Source organism: Rousettus aegyptiacus, unplaced genomic scaffold (assembly GCF_014176215.1).
Source record: "Rousettus aegyptiacus isolate mRouAeg1 unplaced genomic scaffold, mRouAeg1.p scaffold_m13_p_12, whole genome shotgun sequence".
Classification (NCBI taxonomy): Eukaryota; Metazoa; Chordata; class Mammalia; order Chiroptera; family Pteropodidae; genus Rousettus; species Rousettus aegyptiacus.
In genome coordinates, this window is record NW_023416287.1 from 77,439,642 (window position 1) to 77,453,792 (window position 14,151).

Genomic DNA, 14,151 nt, shown 5'->3' on the forward strand with positions numbered 1-14,151 from the left:
TCCATTGTCCATGTTTGTCCTGGTGGTCACTGGTTAGGGGAAGAGAGATGCTGTCCAAAGAGACACATCCTGAATGCCTCACTGAGGGCTGTCCAGGCATATTGCTAACGGCAAGGCCCAACTGGGAGTTTCTTTCTAGAGGGTTTGGCCGGGTATCCAAGGGGATTTTTACTGACCTTTGCTGCTCACAGCAGAGCTGCTTTTCTCCTGATTCCATCTGCTGTTCGTTTCCGAATGAAGTGCGCCATACAGTGGGTGCCATCTTGGAAATCTGTTCTTGGGCGATTTGAGGGGACCTCTGCCTCCTCTCTCTCTTCTTTCGTGGTATTTGCTGTCAACCTGGCTCAGTAGACCAACACTAGAATATAAAACTGTCATATTCTCTAATGGCATCGTCTCTTCGGATACATAGCAAACCTGAAGGGCAAGAATGTAAAGCTATTACAGAACTTTTCTTTTTTACCATCCTCTTGCTTTCTGTTTTGCTTGCTGTTGTGCAGTAGATGTTGTATAACTGATGCTTGACTGAGGTGCCTGAATTTCTCTTGGCTCTGAATCAGCTCCATATCCAACACATCTACCTTTCCAGTGCTCGTGGGACTTTTTGCCTTGTCCACACCCAGTCGGACTGCTGGATGCATCCTTCACTCTGTGGGCAATAAGGGTTATAGTTTGTATATTCATTTTGGGTCCTCATAATGCTCCAAAAATACACTAGTGCTTTTACTTAAAAGTGATCCAAGACAGAGCAACCAGGAAGTAGCAGTGCTTTTTATGGCCTAGACCCTGAAGTCTATCATACCATTTTCTTTCTTTTCATTGGAAGTGAGTCACGAGGTCCAGCCTACAGTCTAAGAATTATGCTCTACCTTTTTTTTTTTTTTAACACCTACAGCACCTGGTATTCCTAGGTGGTCTCCCATCCAAGTACAAACCAGGCCTGACCCCGCTTAGCTTCCAAGATCAGATGAGATCAAGCACGTTCAGAGTGGCATGGCCATACACTATGTTCTACCTTCTGAAGGGAGTGTCAGACAAATTTTGAACATATTTTAAACCATCACAAAAAGTATGGCTTCTGGGTGTGACCAAATGGATGAGTAGAGATGGCTGAGTACATTCTCTGCTCAGGACTCAATTCCCCATGTGGTTGGCTTGGAGCCTGCTCTGGGGAACTCCATGAGCCTGTAGGTTGAGGGTGGGAAAGGGCTACGATCCTCAGTTACAGAGTATATAGTCTGACAACTGTCATTGACTAAGGTATTATAAAGGCTTCAGTACAGTTACTCCTGGCAAGTTATTTCTACATAATCTTGGGATTATGAAACTTGTTATTTTTTATTTAATCTTTACCGTTGGGTTTTTTATTGCGTTCTCTCTATATACCATTGCCATATGGAGGTGGCATCCTCAAATTGCAGGTTTTTATTTTTTGAGAGAGATGTGTATGTCTTTTAGAAATTTTCAATCTGAAAACAAACAGTTATGAAATGACGGCTGCATCATACCTTTCAAAGCATATTAAACATACTCTACCTCCTTTGGTTACTACAAGAAGCCTGTAGAGTAAATAAGGCAGGTGTTACTATCTCTATCTTATCACTGGGAAACAGGCAGAAGAAATCGAAGGCCTTGCCCAAAGTTTGGAGTAAGTCAAGGCGCACGAGTGAGAGCCGGAGCTTAGGCCTGTAAGTCTGCACCCCCAGAGCTTTTCCGGATCCCGTTAGGTATAGCCCCTCTGTGAAGGTATGGGACATGCTTCCAGAGCGTTTATCAAGTGAGGTAGGAGTGGGATCATGCTACAGACTGCTGAACTTCCCAAAACTGCTGCTGAGTGCAAAATTTTAGCTATTTGCTCTACAGAAGCATTTGGAATTCTTCGTCTAGGTGGCCAGTGATGTCATTTATGTCAGTATTTCCGAGTGCTCTTTTTGTGGTAGAGTGAAGAGACATTGCTGTTTCAGTTACTTGCTGCTGCATAACAAACCATCCCAAAACTTGGTGTCTTAACACAACAATGACTTATTATTTTTCACAATTGTGTACTTTGGGCAGTGCTTGGCCTGGTGATTCCTCTGTTGCTTGTGGCATCAAATGTGATAACTCATTTGCCTCTTCTCAGCACCTGTCTGAGTTGTGCTGTGCCAGAAGGTTTAAGAAAGCTTTGCTCACCTGTCTCACGCCTCCATCTTCCTCTATGTGGTCTCTCTGTATGTCTTGCTTGGGCTTCCTCACAGCATGGTGGTCTCAGGGTAGCTGGACTTACATGTAGACTGGCTTCTGCGGAAATAAACAGAGCTGCCAATTCTTTTAAGACTCAGGCTCAAAAATCTCAGAATGAGCATCATTTCTACCACCTTATGTTGATCGAGCAAGTCATAAAGCCAGTCCAGGCTTACAGAGAGGAGAAATGGATCCCACCTCTTGACATGCTGGGCGGCATGCACATACAATGGCGGGAGTTGTTGGTGTCCAAATTGGAAGCTTGTCTACCACAAAAATGTTCATCTGTCTGCTTGCTGAGAGAATCTCAGACATTTTTACTACTCTGTATCATCCACAGATACAAAGAAGACTGTTAAATCCACCAGTGTGCAGGAGACGTTTTTGAAAATTCAAGAATAGCAGGTTCAGCCCCGTGTAAAAACAAGGTGGAGGAACAGCCTTGGAGCATGAGCTCTCTGCCTGTTGACATCCATCTGGGCTTCTCTCTGGGACCTGCCTATAGCTCCAGGCATCATGTTCTTGGTCCTAAAGATTACTTTATGCATCTAACCCAAACTCAATTCAGACAGACATTCATGGATAGAGAAAAAATATGGAGAAATGGCCAAAAAGTTAGCCCATTAGATGGTAGAAAAAAAATGATAATGGTGTGTTCAGAGCCTTTTGGAGCTAAATTATGATTCAAATACAAATAATATGGTCAAATGTGCACTTCTTCAATTTCTTGTGGCTAGAAAATGATCCTCTCTTTTAGCTTCAGTCCATCCATCCAAGCACATTCTTCCAGAGCAAGCTTTTGTTAGCTCCTAATTGCATTGAGAGAATTGAGTACAGGAATTCAAATTGCAATTAACAGAGAACTCACAGCTGGAGTTTCTATTCTGTGTGGTTGTCCTCTCACCTGCAAATTTGCATTGCCAATATATTTGTAGAGCTCATTGTTTTTGCCAAGAGCTTTCAGATTCATTATTACATTTCATTTGATGGCAACTCCATGAGATAACACTGAGTAAGATTGCTCTTCTTTCCTTGCAGAAAGAAGGAAAAAGAAATCTAGGAATGTTATGAATTCGGTCAAAGAGTGGCAAACCAAACTGACACCCTCTATTTCCCTGTTTTCTCCTCCATTTTACACTTCCAGCTTGTAATATGCCTATTCTAAGGCCCAGGGAAGGGTGGCCCACCCGGATGAGGAAGGAGTAATTCTTGGGACTAAAGCACCTATTAGTAGCATAATAATGGCTGTGGTCATGAAGTTAATATACAAAGACAGGCATTTTTAATTTGAATTTCAGTTAGTGGTGTAAAAACTTGATCTTAGCAGCCAGTGGAGGGACCACCAGTTAACTCATTTTTGCCCAGCCCTGATAGTGGCATTCTTTCAGGAGGGGATTTGAGCTTATTCACTCACGGACCTGAGCATCATGTAGGAGAGGGTTAAGGACAGCCCTCTTGTTAGCTGCCGAAGCGCTTCCTTGATACCCACGTGGCTGTGGATCCGAGCAGATCAGGAAGGGCACAGCTAAGGGCCTTTTAGCAATCCTGTGGACCCATCAATCTGGCTCAGGGCACCTCACACAAGTTAATAAGGAAGCTTTCTCAATAAGAACTAATGGGCTTTCTTGCTGTGCTAAAAGTAGAGCTGAAAGGTAAACACAGCCATGTCATAGGGGTGGAATAACGTTATGCCGCATGGGAAAATTCTAGTGCGGATTAGTGATTCTGTTGTCCTTGGAGTTCTGCAAAGCTTTGCTGTGTGCTGTGCAGAGAGAGGGGAATGATGCATTTGCCTGAGACAGTCTCATTACAGTGTGTTGCCCTTGCATAATTATTAACATGTCTCCTTTTACTCTGGTAAGTGATCAGGTTTGGGTGTGAGTTTAGTCCCCCAAAGCACTGAGCAGGCACACTCAGGAAGGGTTAGTTCCCTTCCTGTGCAAGCCAGTAACATCTGCAGTGAAGTTACTGCACTTTTTTTCCGTGCATTTAGTGAACCTATTTTTTTTGACACTAGAGGTCAAATCAGGGCCTCTTCCTTGATTAAGCTTTTCTTTTAAAAAGTGATCACGCTTATTCAAATTCATATTGGCATGAAAAGTGGCCTGACTTCTGCTAGGTTTGGATTTGGTTGGGCACATAGGGAATGGAGTCTTTGGTTCTTCATGGATGAATCAGGAAAACATCATAACAATATTGTCCACTGTATTTATAACTTAGTAAATCATTTCTCATATACGACCTTATCACACAGCAACCCTGTTAACCGGGAGAGTCTGGGGAACTAGAGACACAGAGACTATCTCACAATTAATTAATAATACCACGAAACCTGGAACCTAGGCTTCCCACCTGTTCATTCTGCATCTTACTGTTAATCCTGCTTCTTGTAGATATTCCCAACAGCTGTATCTGGCCATAGTCATGTTGATTTAAGAAGTTCCTTTTAAAATCCAGTAAAATTCAGGACCCAGTGAAATTGATGAAGATGTAGTATGCTGATTTAGGTGACAATGTAAAATTTGGTTACTCTAGAACCGTTGCTAGTTTATTCATGCAGTGTGGCCAAGGGACGCCCTCATTAAATACTCCTTATATTTGTTTAGTACTTTTATGGTTTACGAGGCATTTTATCTGCACTGTCGATTTGCAGCATCTGTTTGATGCATCCTAAGTAGAAGGCACAGGTAGCTGTTAGAGGTCTTGCTATTATCATTTTTCCCTATCAGAGGAGGAAAGAGGCTCAGAAAGATTCAGTGGATTGCTCAAGGTGACACTTCTGGTAAATGGCAGCACAGTGACTCAGGGCTCAAGCATTTCTGATATTTGGTCCTCCATTGGCCCCTCATTCTTCAAAGATCTTCTCCAACATGTTATCAAGCCGAGGAGAGATGGTTTGATTTTAGGGCATGAGGTGGATAATGAGCACCTCATGAAATGCTGAGATCGATTCTTCTCTGTGAAGAGGAACAAGTATAACCTCTGCCACGGTGGTGAGAAATGCAGCTGCCTCTTACAGGGCACGGGTGATTTTCATTGACCCAAAAGACCTGGGAAGTTAATTAAGCAGCTCGTTCTCAAACGGAGTCAAGTAGACGGAAGGCAATCAGAGAAGGACAAAGGACTTGGGAATGAAAGTGACAAGCTAGCAGACCTTGCCCGTCATGAATAAGAAATGCTGCTGGGAAAACTCTAGAGGCCTATCAGGGTTAGAGAAGATAAAAGCCCAGAAAAGCGTTCAAACAGACATGCCAAATGACTCCTTCTATAGAGAAACTTTGCTTGGTTCTTTATTTGGAGCAGGGAGTATTTGAAGCGCAAGAAGTTTTAGATAAGTACAAACTTACAAAGTCCAGAGCTGGAGAAGAAACAGTCCCCAATGGGAGACTAAGGACACAAATACCCTTTTCCTCTGAGTTAGAATAATCCCATTCCCCCTCGCCATGGACCTGGACAGATCTCAAGAGAATCAGACACTGGCTCACATAGAGGGGGAAGCAACCAGCTCAATGCGAACAAATTAATTGTAACTCCTCCTCGTGGTGTCTGTCCTTTCTTACTGTTTTATTTTCCATCACCCTTGTGAGACTGAAGGCACAGACTGACTTAGATTTCCTTACCCCAGTTCGAAGCTTTTGTTTCCAACCAAGTTGGAGTTTATTGGTTGAATGAAGCAAGAGTGTATGTTGATTGATTGAAGAAAGAAGGCCATCACGCTTGTAGTTTTCTTCACAATTTCTGAAGGATTTGACTTAGAATTATTGGATCTTGGAACCGAAAAAAGGAGCTTTAGAGACCGCACAGTCTAACTTTTCCTCTGATGCAGGAGTCTTTTCCGTAGCTACATGAATAGATGGCAATTCAGACATTTTTGGACCACTCTCAGAGAGTTAGAACTTACCGTCTCACGAGAGTGCTCCTTTCGTTTCTAAAATTTTTACCTGTTAACCCTTTCAGAGCAACTGCTATTTACCAGACGTACATTGTGTGAATCCTTTACAATTACTAAATCATTGAGTCACACGACTTTCATCTATATTAAGTGACTTGCCAAGGCCACAAAGTTAGTAAGTGACAGAAATGGGCTTGGAACCTGGGCAGCCTGACTTCATAGTCTATGTACTTAACCACTGGCTTTGCTACCTCTCTGATAAGACATCCCTAGTAATTATTGTTGTTGTTTTTTTCTTATTTTGCATCAAAATTGGCCCCTTACAATTTCTACCCCAGGGTCTTTCATGTGATGATTCATCAGTATTGTCAGGTAAACCATCAATTTGTCCTATCATTTTTTTTCTCTAGGATGGCAATCTTTAGTTTTCTCTTAAATTTCTAATGTGATTTCTGTGACATGATTTCTGTGCTCCTGGCGCTTCCTCTAGTTGCATGACCTGGAGAAAAGCACCTGAGATTTAAGGTCAGACCTACCTGGGCTGGAATCTTGGCCTCCCTACTTACTAGCTGTATATATTTGAGCAGATACTCTGTCTTTAGCATGGGTCCTATATTTGTTAAATGGGACTATTTCTAAGCTCCCTGTGTCATTGTAAAGGTGAACAAAGGACAGAATTCATAGTTTGAGCTTTATAAAGGTTAACTATTATTCATTCTCGTTGTAACTATGTAACTAGCCACAGTGACAAATATATTCACTCCCCCCAAATTGATCTGTAGATTCATAAATCCCAATCAAAACCTTAGCAGGTTAATTGGAAGAAATTAACAAGGTGCTCTAAAACTTCAATGAAAATGCAAAGGATGTAAAATAGCAAAACAATATTGAAAATGAAAAACCAAGTTGGAGGATTCACATTAGCTGATTTCAAGATTTACTGGAAAGCTACAGGAACAAAGACAGTATGATCCTGGCATAAAGACAGACAGATCAATGAAACAGAATAGGGTCTAGAAGTAGAGCCACATGCGTACAGCTCATTGATTTTGACAAAGATGCAAAGTCAATTCTACAAGAAGGGCTTTTTAACAGATGGTGCTGGAAAAAATGGATATCAGTCTGCAAATAAACTAAACCTCAACCTCGACTCCACTGTACATATCAAAACTAATTTGAGTTAAATTGTAGACTCAATGTGAAAGCTAAACATAAAACTTCCAAAAGAAAACAGGAGATTTGGGATTAGGACACAAAAACACTAACCAAAAAAGAAACAAAGGATACGCTTGACTTTATTAAAAGTAGGTCTTTCTATTTATGAAGAGATGCTGTTCCTGAAGAAAATGAATAGGCAATCATAAACTGGGAGAAAATATTTGTAACTTTTAAGTAAGACTTAAAATATAATAGTTAAAGAACTCCTACATATCAATAATAGAAAGACAACCCAATGAAAAACATGGACAAAAGACTTAAATGGATATCTGACAAAAGAAAATATATAAATGGCTAGTAAGGGATTTACATCTTTCGTCATAAAGGAAATGCAAATTAAAGCCACAAGGAGATATTCTTCACAGCTGCTAGAATGGCTAAAATCAGAAAGACTGGCAATACCAAATGTTGGCAAGAGTATAGAAAAACTGGGATGCTCGTACAATACTGATGTGAGTAAAAAACGATACAACAATCTTGAAGAGCTGTTTGGCAGTTTTTTAAAATTTACATTTTTTAAAGTTTATCGGGATAACATTGGTTAATACAATTATATAATTTTTAGGTGTACATTATTATTTGACATCTGTATACTGTATTCACCCCCCAAAGTCCAGTTTCCTTCAGCTACCATATATTTGATCTCCTTTACCCACTTCTCCCTCTCTCTGTCCCCCTATATTTGACCCCCACCCCACTAGTAACCACTACTCTATAGTCCTCTGGTAACCACTAGTCTATAGCCCATGTCCTATTCATTTATTGCTTTAAGGTTTATATCCCACATATAAGTGATATCATGTGATTTTCAACTTTTTCTGTCTGGCGTATTTCACTTAGTATGATTATCTCAAGGCCTATCCATGTTGTCGCAAATGGCAGTATTTTATCTCTGCTTATGGCTGAGTAATATTCCATTGTATATATGTACCACAGCTTCTTTAGCCAATCATCTTTTGTAAGACACTTTGGTTGCTTCCATATCCTGGCCACTGTGAATAGTGCTGCTATGAACATCAGTGTGCAAATATAGTCTTCGGGATAAATATCCAGTAGAAGGATTGCTGGATTATATAGTAGATCGATTCTTAGTTTTTTGAGGAACCTCCATACTGTTTTCCACAGTGGCTGTACCAATTTGCAGGCCCACCAGCAGTGTATTATAACTATTCTAACAGGTGTGAGATAGTATCTCATTTTGGTTTTGATTTGCATTTCCCTAATAGCTAGCGATGTTGAGCATCTTTTGATATAGTTTTTGGCCATTTGTCTGTCCTCTAGGGAGAAGTGTCTGTTCAGATCCTCTGCCCATTTTTTTATTGGATCATTTGGGTTTTGTTTTGTTTTGTTATTGAGTCGTATGAGCTCTTTGTATATTTTGGAGATTAGCCTCTTATCGGAGGCATTGCTTGCAAATATATTTTTGCATTCTGATGGTTGTCTCTTTATGTTGTTGATGGCTTCTTTTGCTGAGCAGAAGCTTTTTAGTTTGATGTCCCATTCATTTATTTTAGTTTTTCCTTCCCTTGCCTTTGAGGTCAAATTCATAAAATCCTTGTTTCTCCAAGTGGGTCTATATGCAGCCCTTGAAGGAATGACTAGAACTAAGATTAACTTCTCTTCTTCTTCTTCTTTCTTTTTTTTCAGAAGAGAGTAATGCTGTGAATAATGATAGCTTACAATTAAATAGTGCCAGGCACTCTTCTGGGACTTTATACATATTCACCAATTCTTAGAACAACTTCATGGGATAGGTGCTAGTATCTTACCCATTTATAAATGGGCCAATTTGAGGCACAATAAGGTTGAATAGCTTGTATGGTCAATAAAGGGTGGAGCCAGAATTCAAACCATGGTAAGTCTGATGCCAAAATCTGTGCTCTTAATGCTTGTGCTACACTATGCCTGATCCCTGTTTTCTTCTGCTTGATGCTTTGACTCTAATTGACTTGATCTGTCTCTGGTTAATCCACTTACAATAGCTCAAGCCTAGCTCACTCCCCTAAAGAACATCATATCCAAAGCACTTCGTAATTCCTTATGGGGACTCTTGTGGGAGAACCTGCTTATAAAGGAGTAACTTATGATCTGGAGATATAAGAATGGCTCTCCAGACCTCATTCCAAGTCCAGCCTTCTTGTTCTCTCTCTGTACACAGAAGTTCAAAGAGTCTCTTAAATAGCATCATTTATACATGAGGTGCATGGTACTGTTCCATGTAGCCACCAAAATAGACATCGGTGGTATAAAGTCAGGTGGGGGAAGTACTGCTTGGTAAGCAATTCATGCCTAAAAGGAAGAGAGACTTGGCAGTTATCATTATCCCCAGATTCAGTAGATGGCAAGAGTGTGAAACAAACAGACAAACAAATAACCAAAAAAAATACCCGACTCAATCTCAAGCCACACTCGTGGAAGTAGAATGTTCAGGTCACAGGAAGAACAGCCCCACTGCACTTGTTACAGTTTAGAATAAATGACAAGTTCAGATGTCCTCATTATTATTTTTAACAACTAGGTAGAACTTATACGGATCTTAAGTATTTAAATTAATGAGCATTGATGACTGTGTCTACCCACACAACCATCATCCCAATCAAGAATGTTTCTCTTACCCCAGAAAGTTTCCTCATTATCCCTTCCAGTCAATTTCCATCCACTCCTGACAAAGGTGTATTTTGATTCAAAGAGAGAGAAGAGGCCTTCTGGACCAGATTGGGATTATTCTTTACTAACCTTTGCCACTTTGTGTATGTCGCAATCCCAGAGGAAGAGTCCCTTGGAAGTGAGTGGTGCTGGCTGGAGACAGCTTGTAGTAGAGGCATGTCTGGAGATCTTACCAAGTGGAAACACCGAAAGCCAATGTTGACACCTAACAGCTAGTCCTGGAGGATGCTCACCTGCTGCTAAAATCAAAACTATTCCTGCTCATTTTCTTCCTAGACCAGTGGCCCCAGGGAGTCTTTCTAGATCAATGTATAGGTTTCTGGTTTTACGTCCCAAAGCATTTAATTAACTAGAAAGTTCCAGGTGGTGTGCTATATTATTTAGAGTCAATGCCAAATTGGCCTTAAAGTCAGACAGAAAGAAGACAGGAGAACATGTTGGACCAGGAGGCACCCACAAGACAGAGTGGGGTATGAGATATGGGGGATGAACCCTAATACATATGCTCATTTGAGAAGGCATACCTAGGTTTTTCTGGGACTCCATCATAGTTTACCTCCATATAGACATTTAAGTTCTTTGGGCTGAAAAGTCCTCTTCTGGAAATTCGGATTAATGCCGTTTCTCTATCTCAAGGTTATTGATAAGGTTAAATGAGATATTAAATAGTCAGAGCTCTGAAAATGTATAAAAGTGGTGTGACATTAGAGAGCATTGCTAGTTAAAGCCATCACTGCGGCTCCTTGAAGAAGCTGAGTTGGGGGGAGGGGCGGAACTCACCGTGGGATTTGGGACCATAAAACTACTTTTTCAGTCCTTCTATGTTTGAAAATTTACCTTTTTTGTCATTTATCCTTCAAAGAACCCTCCCCTCCTGGTTAAAACCTCCTGAGAAATGTTAGACCTTGAAGCTCGATCTAACTCGAGTCAATGAGTTTAATATTAAACATCTACTGTGTGCCAAGCACTGTGAAGTTTATAAAAATGAGTAAGAAATCGCCTCTGCCACCCAGGAATTTACAGCCTGGTCACATCACTTACATCGGGAAAAGAATCCCAAACAAATTGTGTCTTCCTGTTTCATTCACTAACCAACAGTACTGGTCTTCTTGCTAGTTTATCTTGATTCGTCCAATCTTTGCTTTTTCCCACATTAGGTAATTCATTTCTGAGTTTCCTCTCTACAGTGAGGAACGGCCTAGCCAAGAAAGAATTCTTTCATGAACTCCTAAGATAAGATTAAAAAATTAATTAATTACTGTATCTTGTTAGAGAGTCAAAGTAAACCTGATATCGTGTTCTCAATCTATGGACAGCTTTGGTTTAAAAAATTTCCACTTACCTTTATCTTCATAATTCAGGTCTGAAGCTGACTCTCTTTTTAACTAAATGCCACACTTTATTTGGATTTTATTTAATGTCCTTTTTCTGTTCCAGGGTTCAGTCCAGGGTATAGCATCATACTTAGTTGTCATATCTCCTCAGTCTCTTCTTGTCTGTGATGGCTTCTTGGTCTTTCCTTGTTTTATCATGACCTTGACACTCTAGAGTGCCCCGTAGCATGGCCCCCAATGTGGGTTTATCTGATGTTTTTCTCATGATCAAGCTGGGTTTATGTGTTTTGAAAAGAACACGACACAGGTGATGTGCCCGTCTCATCACATCCTCCCAGGGGGTACGTGATGTCCACAAACGTCACTGATACTTAACTTTCACCACTTGCTTAAGGAGGCGTTTCCCAACTTTTCCATTGTACACTTCCTGTTTTCCTTTTCCATACTCTCTTCTTTAGATGTGGACCACTAAGTCTTGCATCCCCTAAGCCTCACCTCCCAGAGAAGAGAGTATCTACATATCTTATTTGGATGAAAGGTTTTTTTTTTTTTTTAACAGCATTAATATTCAGACTCTCTACTACAATATAGTTCAACCCTGCACTGCATTTCATCCTCAATCTGTGCTTTGAGAACATTAGCTAATTAATCCCAATTAGACATTATAGCAGAATCTTACTAATTCTCACTTCACTGATCTGTAAATAGAACAGTTTTTATAAAAACCCATCAGTCTTCACTTCACTTCTAAGCTGAGATTTATATAGCTAAAAGTGGAGGTATCAGCGAAGTCTATTATCTGTGAATGTGTTTCTAAAGAGCCAATCTGCAGAGCCTCAGCATGAATAACTTTCCACAGATATTTTACTTTGTATTTTCTGCTTTCCTGGGGAGCATGATCCTCAGTCATTTAAAAGAGTATATTTGGTAAAAAAATAGCCTTGGATTTAAATCTATTTATTATATTACAACCTCTAAATGGAACACGTTTCTCTAAAAAGTGCAAAGCCGATTATGATACATACACACACACATATACACACATACATATATACATATGTATATATAAAATTATGATATATATAATTACGATATATATAATTACAATATATAATTAAGTAATATCTGCATTCTCAAAAAAATTCCAGTGTCTTTATGACTTTGTTTCCGATAGAACAGAGTTTGGTTTAAGATGAATCTGTCTCCTCTTCTGTCCAGTGGAATACCTTGTATTTGGTACTTAACGTACATTGCCTTGTATATTATAATTATTTTTTATTTATATACATCTATGCTTTTTCCCAACCACACTCTAAATGTTTTGAGAGAATAGTCTGTGACTTAAGTTTTGTCTCCTGTGGTGAGAAGTTTGTGGCGTTTTTAATAGGTGTTGGTTGTCTATCCCACATCTGTTTGCATCTTTCCTTCTATTCAACAGAATCCCAATTTATTCAGGTACATTTTCCCCCTCCACAACCAGGGGTCTCTGGAGAAACTGACTCGCCCTTAGCTGCAGGAGTGGATCTGATTGGTTTAAGGGCACTCGTCCTCCTTGTTCATGATCAGCTAAGAATGTGCACAGGACTCCAACTAGTCTACCTGAGAGGGGCTTAATGGAGGCTTCTGAGAAAAAAATTCCTTCATCTTAAGAAAAAGGTACAGGGAGAAGTGAGGTGGTCCTTCTGCCTAAGGACATTGCCGTGTGTAGCTGTGAAGATCAGAGCTTCAGGACTCTCCACCCCCAGTTGGAGCATGAAGCCAAGAGACTCTCAGGGAAATGGCTGTGCCTTCCATATTTGAGGAACAGTAAATGTACCCACTGCTTAAGCCAGTTTGAGATAAGTGTCTTGTTGCTTGCAGCCAAAGGCATCCTGAATGATACAGAATTGTCAATGAATATTTTTATTTGATTGATTTTAGTGCCAAAGGACCTCTTTGGAAGAAGACATTGAAATTTAGTTGAAAGCACTACTTCACTTTGATTCAGAAAGTAATTTCATACTGTCAGCACCAAGCTGATCAAGAAGGGAAGGTTTCGGTGGTGAGACGCCCAGTTGAACGATGCTCAGGGAGCCAGCATGAGACTGAAATGGCCGGCACCAACTCTGCTGCAGGGAGCCCGCTTTGCTGCTCTTCTCATGCTCTCTAGGGGACCACGTGGGCTTTTTCATATGTCGGAGACAGCCGTGGCATTCAGCCACACATGCGTGATGCAATAAGCTGAATCATGCTTACGTATGTTAGGTGCAGGCGCACTACTACGCTGATGTGACATTCTAAATCTGGGTCCTATTCCTAGCCAGGCGCCTGGATCACAGCCAGACCCGGGACCAGCCGGGCCTGGAGCCCACACATACCAGTTAAAAAGTTTTAAAGAGTGTGTAGTTTTTATTCCTATCTATTCATTTTTCATAAACATATCCATTAAATGTTACTTTAAACTTTGGTACTGTTCATGGTTCGTGGATATAAAATTAAAAAGTTGGGGCAGAGTAGATTGTTCTAGTGTGCCAACAGCATAGGTTCGGGGGTCGCGAAACAGTCTAGATTGTAGCCTTGGAAACACATGCAACTCCTCCAAAAGTCTTGTCTTGATCCCTTCCACCCTTCCCCTGCCGTGCTCCTCCTCTTCTCCTTGATTCCGGGTGTCCTCGTGTGGGTAGGTGTCCACTGAGCCGTCTTCCCAGATGCAGGGTTAGCCTCCTCCCAGCCTGCCTGGATCTTTAGAACAGGACGAAATCCTTCCTTGAGCTCCCCCGACTACTCGGAGATTCTGTCTGCTACTTTAAGATATCAACATATGACGATTTTACTTAT

At 40.7% G+C, this 14,151-nt stretch overlaps 1 protein-coding gene and 1 pseudogene across 2 annotated transcripts in view; one reads left to right on the forward strand and one right to left on the reverse strand.

Annotated features, from left to right (window-relative positions):
* MAPK4 (mitogen-activated protein kinase 4) overlaps positions 1 to 14,151 on the forward strand; it is a 130,648-nt gene that overhangs the window by 19,327 nt on the left and 97,170 nt on the right. The window lies entirely within an intron of this gene.
* LOC118610417 lies at positions 887 to 1,005 on the reverse strand (annotated as a pseudogene).